Here is a 7,523-nt window from a genome sequence, read left to right on the forward strand (position 1 = left end):
GGCACAGGCTTGTTCCCCAACTACCTTTGATGTGGAAATACTAGTAAAAGCAATTCCTTAAAGCTACTGGTGATTCCAACGTTTGGATCGTTTGCTTTTCCAGAGGGATGGGCAGAAAATTCAGGAAGGATGAAGAGGTAGGATGTACGGGTAAAGGATGAAAAGCAAAGAGCTTGCCAGACAAAAGAAAGAAACGCCAGCCCGCACTGAGGTGCCTGATTAGGGGGTATTAGCGGCAGAGATCCGGTCATTAAGGTGGAGTTGGACCACAGTGGGTGCAGCGGCCTAAACACCAGCGTGGAGTAAACAGTTTATTAACAATCCTGTGTGGTCCAGCAGCCTGCCTCCAACACTCAACCTCCCAGCAAGAACAGTGCCGGCCACAGGGCAGAGCTGTGTGGCCAACAGCAAACAGAGCCTGCAGAGCCCAGAGGAGATAGTAATAGAATCCCAGATGCAGCCAAGTGCTTTCCAGGCAGGCGAGAGAGTCGGTTTATTTATTTATGTGGGGCTCCAGGCCTGCCTCGGACCACAGGGACACTCAGCTTGCAGACAAAGCAGATACACCCACGAAATCACATGCAGCAAGTTCCAGTGGACGTCCAAGTTCGTAGAGACATTTGGGGTCTGCTGCGACTCTTGCTGTAACTCTATTTGCTGCTGGGGGATTGAGCCTGCAGCCAATGTCCACTTCTTGAGTCTGAGTCCGTGGACAGAGGTGTACATGGATGACAGTTCCAATCCTACTTAGGGTGCTCTGTCGGCCAGGAAACTGACAACTACACTCAGTCTCCAGAGGTCTCACCCATTCAGAAAAACAAAATGAGCGAACATCCTCAAAGTCAGTTTAAAAAGAAAAAAAAGCCACTCAGATGTTTCTGGAAAGGGCAGGTGCCCTGCCTTTCTCAAGACTGATTGTCAGGTGGGGCCCCAGGTGTCAAGGGGGTCAGGGCACAGGTTAGACCTTCTGGACTAATACAGCAGACAGCGAGGCAGGTGCGTGGGTTGTTCAAAGGATCCTTTGCTAAGAGCCAGGGCAGTTGGCTTTCTGAGTCACCCATGAGACTGATTATTGACTTCCATGTACAAGTGTGGGGAGACCCTGCCTTTATCCTTCCTTCCTCTGGGCTTACTTACAAGGGGGCAGCAGAGGCGAGACAGAAGCAGAAATATTTTGCTCCTCCTTGATGCGACTGCTTGGATTAGGGCCCCACTTGAACGTCTCCCACCCCAGCTGTAAGGATTTGGGGGAGGCTTTTCCATGTGTGACCCACGTCCTTAGACTGGGGTCCCAGGGAGGGAAGAGTCCTGCCAGCTCCTTCCTACCACGAGGGGACGTCCCACAGCAGGCACCAGACAGTGAGAGTTCCAGGACCTGAACAGACAGAAGACCTGCCATGGTGGCAGAATAACGGCCCCCAGAGATGTCCCTGCCGTGACCCTCGGAACCTATGACAATGTTACATGACAAAGGGGCTTTGCAGGTGTGATGAAGGGTCTTGAGATGGGGAAGTGAGGCTGCTGGGCCTGGTGTAATCACAGGGGTCCTTATAAGGGAGCAGGAAGGGGCCATGAGCCAAGGAATGTGGGCAGCCTCCAGAAGCCGGAAAAACAAGGAAATGAACTCTCCCCTTGAGCCTTCAGAAGGAATGCAGTGCTGCTGACATCTTGAATCAGCCTAATGAGACCCATTTTGGACTTCTGATGTCTGAAACTACGAGGTAATAGATTTGTTCTGTTTAAGCCTATAAATTGTGGTTACCTGTGGCAGCAGCAATAGCAAGCAAATGCACTCATCATTCATGGAATGGTCTGTCCATGTGTTAACCTCATTTTTAAAACAGCATTGCTTTTCTCCTACACAAATGTCCAGCCCTGCTGTGATTCTGAACAACTCAGAAGAAAAGTGAAGTGTTGAATTTATTGTTTAAGAACAGATTCAGCAGCTACTATAACAATCAGAACAAGTAAATCTTGCATATGAGAGCCGAGGTCAGGAACCAGCTAAGACAAACTAAAGGGCAGGAGCAAGATGGGCATCCACTTTCATTCTGGGATAATTCTGCTGTCACAGCAGTGTTTTGTAAAGGGTTCTCTGGACATCGCTGTCTTACAGGCCTGGTCCAGTGTCTGAGAAAGGCATGCTTAAGATTTTTTTTTTTCTAATTGATAAATCTGATTTAAGCAAACACACACAGGTACACACAAATCCACACACAATTGGGTCCTTATTAAATTTTATCCCACCTGATGTATTGAGCTTGGTTTTGCATACAGGCTAATGGAAAGGAAAGCAGGAGCTCATAGTGGCTGGAGTGTGGGCTGTGGAGTCAGAGAACTGGCTGTGAATAAATGGCTTCTGTTCACACTAGTGAATGATCTTGGATAGTTTATTATTGTCCCCGACTCTCCATTCCTTCCTGGAGAAGGGAGCCAATCCTCGTCCCGACCGTCACAGCATCACTGACAATGTTAAATGACAGTGTAACCGCAGAAGGCCAGCAGATTCACTTCTGCTCCCGCTTCCTGGTGACCTGTGTGATCAGGGTGGTGCCCCAGGCATTTCCCTTAAAATGAAATGACACTGATTAATATCTTGAAGATGTTAGCCAATAACAATCTTGGCTTCCTAATGAAATGTGGGAGGAGGTGTGGAGGAGGGGAATGGTTGGTTAGCCAGGTGAGCTGGAGTAAAGCTCCCAGCATGGCTGAGGAAAGCCCATGACTGCTGGTTATGGCTCAGGAATGAGTCACCTTGCCTTGTCTTCTGGACACAGAGTGAGTGCCAGGAGGCTCATCTTTTGTGGGTTGCCCTTTCCAAGGTCACAAGCAAGAATGACTGTGCTTTCCAGGACTTTGAAAAATGTGGCTGGCTGGGCTCTGAGCAAGCCGCCGTAAGGAAGAGGGTAACAACTTCGGGAGGTGAGAGAATCCCTTGCAAAAATCCAGGAAAAGTAGAAATCAGGAAAATTGGTAATACCCAATCTCCTAGCTATCAAAGAACAAAGCTATCGTGAACTCCCAGGAAACAGTAAACCCTGGAAGAGATTAAGAATCGAGTTCCAAAACCTGAGAAGAGAAATGAACACAATGATTAAAATTCCAGCTCTGGATGGGAACCGAAGCGGGAAAATTCCAGGTTGAGAATTCAAGTTGGGCTCAAAGACTATCCCTCCCAACTCCAGTTCTAATTCTATCAACGCTTCACATCAAATAAGCTGCCAGGACTTCTTTTGCCCAGACAGCAGCTAATCCATCTGACCCGGAGGTAAGATATTTCTGAATAGTTTCTAAGCCAACTGAATCTTGTCTTCCCTTGCAGTCCTGAGTGCTTGAGGAATTCCTTTCTTCCTCTTCTCCCACACCCTTCCTCCTCCTACCTTCCTCCTCCTACTTTCCTCCTCTTCCTTTGCCTCTTCCTCATTGCCCCCCCCCCTCCCGCCTCCCTTGGGCATCTCCTCCTCATTCCTTTTCCTCCATATTCCCATGTTAGACGTCTGGCTGTGGGAAAGATTTAATTCCAAGAGGATACAAAATAAATGTCCTGGCTTAGAAGCCTTGAGGATGATTCAATAGCACTCTCACACTCTATGGTTGGAGGCTCATGGAGAAACATAGTAAGGACAAGGATCTTCTGTGGAAGGAGGTGGAATTAAAAACAGAACAAAACATTGATTTTCAGGGTCATACTTTGAGTTTAGCGCTAATCGTTTTATTTTCATAAAATAAAATACAAAAAATGAAAGTGAGTCCCTTATGCGTTGCAGCGGGATTAGGGTGTCCTTGGATTTAAGAAAAGCAGCGTGGGATTGGTCAAAGCACGTGCTTTGATCCCATAGCGAGGAGGCTGCAGGTTTTCATGACTCAACAAAAACAGTTCAGCCGCGGCCTGCGAACCCTGGTGGGTGCTGTTGCCCTGAATACAATTTCCATCGGATTATGTTGTGCTGAGGCCTGGGTTTTGTTACTATTTCAGAGTCTTATCTCAGCTATCACATGTTTTAAATGCCAGGAAGAGTTGAATGCAGAAGCCAGGATTTCGCAGATGACAAGAACTGCGCTACCACAAGCCACCCTCCCTCCCTCGCAGGTGATGCTGCAGATTTGGAGATCTTTCAGGGCAGCAGAGGGCATCTCAGTGGTTGGGGAGTGATATCAGGTGTCTGGGAAAGACAACAAAATATGTGTGAGGCATGTTGAAAGCCAAGTCCAAGTGTCAATCTGGATTTACAAAGGTGACTAGTGTGAAAAGAAGCCCAAAGAAGAGTACTGACTGGTCCAGATGGTCCAGGATATGCTGCGTAACAAACAATCCCCCAGGTTTGCGCCTCACTGACACTCTCATCCATTGCACACCTGCATCATGGCCACTGGGGACCTGGCTGATGAGAGCTCTGTCTGGACGCATGCCACCACCACTGATGAGACAGGACAAAGAGACTCTCACTGATTCTCAAAGCTTCCACCTGGAAGTGACATGCAGCCCTTCCCCTCTCATGTCATTGGCTAGAACAAGTCACATGGTCATGGCTAACTTCAAAGTATCTGACCATCTCCTTTTACTTTCATTTTCTAATAAAACACACTTTGGCCCAGGTGGTGTGGCTCAGTGGTGGAGCACAAACCCATGAACCAAGAGGTCACGGTTCGATTCCCAGTCAGGGCACATGCCTGGTTGTGGGCTCGATCCCTGGTCGGGGGGTGGTGCAGGAGGCAGCCAATTGATGCTTCACTCTCGTTATTTCTATCTCTCGATTCCTCTCCCTTCCTCTGTCTCTAAAATCAATAAAAAACATATTCATTAAAAAAAACCTTCAAATTTTCAAGCTTAACACTCTATGTTTTTTAAACTTAATCTTCATCTGAATTTAGTTTAATATCTGCAAGTGGAAAAGGTATCTATATATATAAAACTCTAATATGCAAATAGACTAAACAACCGAAAAACTGAACAACCGGTCGCTATGACGTGCACTGACCACCAGGGAGTGCGCGCGGAACATGGTGGGTGTCAGCAGCAGGCGACAGAGCACGGAACATGGCAGGTATCGGCCATGGTGGGATGGTGGAGCAGGTGAGCGGGGGCGCCAGACCAAGGTGGGGTGCCAGTCGCTGTCATTGGGGCGAGCCTCTGGTGATTACTGAAAATTCTTCGCTCCCGTGCACTGTGGTCCCACCCGGTACTCACACCTGCTGCCAGCACCCAGTGCTGGCCCCAGTCACTCAGTGCCATCAGCAGATACCAGGGGCGGCTGCCAGCCCTGATCACCCCTTCGGGCTTCTCCATCTCCCCCTGCTCCTGAGGGGCGATTGGGGCAGCAGCCACCACTGGCAGCCACTGCTGGTGCTGGCCCCACTCGCTCCACACCGTCAGTGGGTGCGAGCGGAGCCAGCGCCATCAGCGCTTGGGAGCAGGGCTGCCGGCAGACAGGGGACTGGGGGCCATGGTGGGAGGGGCCAGGCAGGGGCATGGAGGATGGGCCAAGACCTGGCCCTGTGCCCACCGAAGCCTTGAGGCCCACAGTTCCTTTCAAAGTGCATGGATTCGTGCACTGGGCCCCTAGTAAAAATAAAGAGGGTCTGGATCGTGCTCTGAGGTGTCACCCCTGCTGAATGAGGAGCCTCGTTACAAGAGAATATTACTGGGGAGACGGAAGTATCAGGCTGAGAGGCTGACATGCAAGTCCACTTGCCAAGGGGAACCCCCTGAACAGAAGCATCTTTGCTTTGCTTACGCAAGAGCAGGTCCAAGACCAGCGGCGTGGCAGAGCTCCTGAGACAGCCTCTGCCATGGCAGCAGCCAGTGAAGGCGAGCAGCACCCGCGAGGGTGACCACGGAGTGTTTGCTAGTATGTGCGTCTCTGTCTCTGGGACAGTGAAAACCTGCCTCCTGTCCAGTGATCTCCTCCAAGACTAAAGAAATAACATGTTCCTTAGGGACTGATGCTTAACATTAAGCCTAATGGTTTGGAGTGGAAATATGCAACGGTTCCTTAAAGGAGAGGCCGGATCCCAAGCCACTCAGACCTGTATGTAATCTACCGATCACCCACGGCTGCAGGTCCTCCTGGGGTGGTGAACAGGATAGATGCGGTGGGTGGTGTAAGGTGCCTCCCGGGCCCCTTCAGAAGTGAAGCTGCTGGGAGAGCTGCAGGCACCGTCCTCAGCTGTCAGCCCCTCTGCGGACCGGACCACCTCAGGTCCAGGCAGCTGCCTCCCTCAAGACCACGTCCCGTTAAAGAGCAATCACATCCAGTGACTGACCAATGAGGGACAGCATCCCCGGCAGAGCCAGGAGCACGTGTCAGTGTCCTGAGGTGGAAACAGGTGTCAGGAAGATGAGCAGGGAGCGAAATGCACTGTCGCTGGAGCCATGGGGGCGATCACCATGAGATCGGTGACCCAGGCAGGGACAGACCATGGAGGCCACGACTGGCCACGAGAGCATCTGGGATTGTATTTTAAGGGCAAGGGGAGATAGGGGCCACTAGTTCAAACAGGGGCATCTGTGATTTAGAAAAAGACACTCTTCTCTCAAGCAAAAAAAAAAAAAAGTTAATTTAATGATGAGTCTAGTGCATGGTTTGAACACCCATTCACGGTCCTCCTGCTGGGACAGCAGGGACACAGAAGGCTGGCCCTGGCAGCAGAGACCGTCCGCAGGGAGGAGGGGGAGTGAGGAGGTAGGAAGGATACCAGCTCTGGAGTGTGATCAGCAGCATGCGCGGAGACTCATGGAAACAGTGGTTCCATAATTCAAACTGCATTTAAATCATGGCCAGACATGTGCACCCTATTAGGAGGCAGGCAGAGCCGCTGCTGTGAGGGCGCACCCTTCACTCAGCCCGGCTCTCCCCACATGCTCACTCAGCACCCTCGACGTGGGGGTGCACGTGCAGCCAAGTGTGCCTCCACCGCGCACACCGCTCCACCTATACGCGCCCCACGCTGTCTGACAGCTGGCAAGGGCTGCGTTCCTGTGCACGGCTGGCTCCCCGTCTCTGAATGAAATGCTGTCTCTCTCCTATCAGATAGGAACTGTGTTCAGCTGCCAGTACAGAGGTCCAGCCAGAGCTGCTTAAATAAGATAAAGGCTTGTTTATCTCTCACATAAGAGGATCCAGACGCAGGGAGCAGACAGATAGGAGGAACGCGGACCCCAGATGATTACAGAGCTGCCATAGAAACCCTGGGCCTCTGCATCTGAAAGGGGAATGCCCCACACGGGTTTTGATCTTTTAAAGGAGCCTTTCCATAAATCCTATCAACTGAGGCTCAGGTTCCGTTGGCCCTGACTTAGTTACCTCTCCTCCCCACCGTGTTCTGATGCAGACATATCGCTGTTTGTGTTAATAATAAAAATTCCCACGTTTATGACTAAATATTGTTTACCCCAGCTCCAAGAAATGAACCAGTGCTTTTCTTAGGGAGAACAGTTCTTATAAACGTTTAGGTTTTTCCTTGAGTTTTGACTAGCCTTTTTTTGTGTTTACTACCTGCCATTATAGCTTCAGTGCCCCCCA

The sequence above is a fragment of the Myotis davidii genome, unplaced genomic scaffold, assembly GCF_000327345.1.
Source record: "Myotis davidii unplaced genomic scaffold, ASM32734v1 scaffold190, whole genome shotgun sequence".
Classification (NCBI taxonomy): domain Eukaryota; kingdom Metazoa; phylum Chordata; class Mammalia; order Chiroptera; family Vespertilionidae; genus Myotis; species Myotis davidii.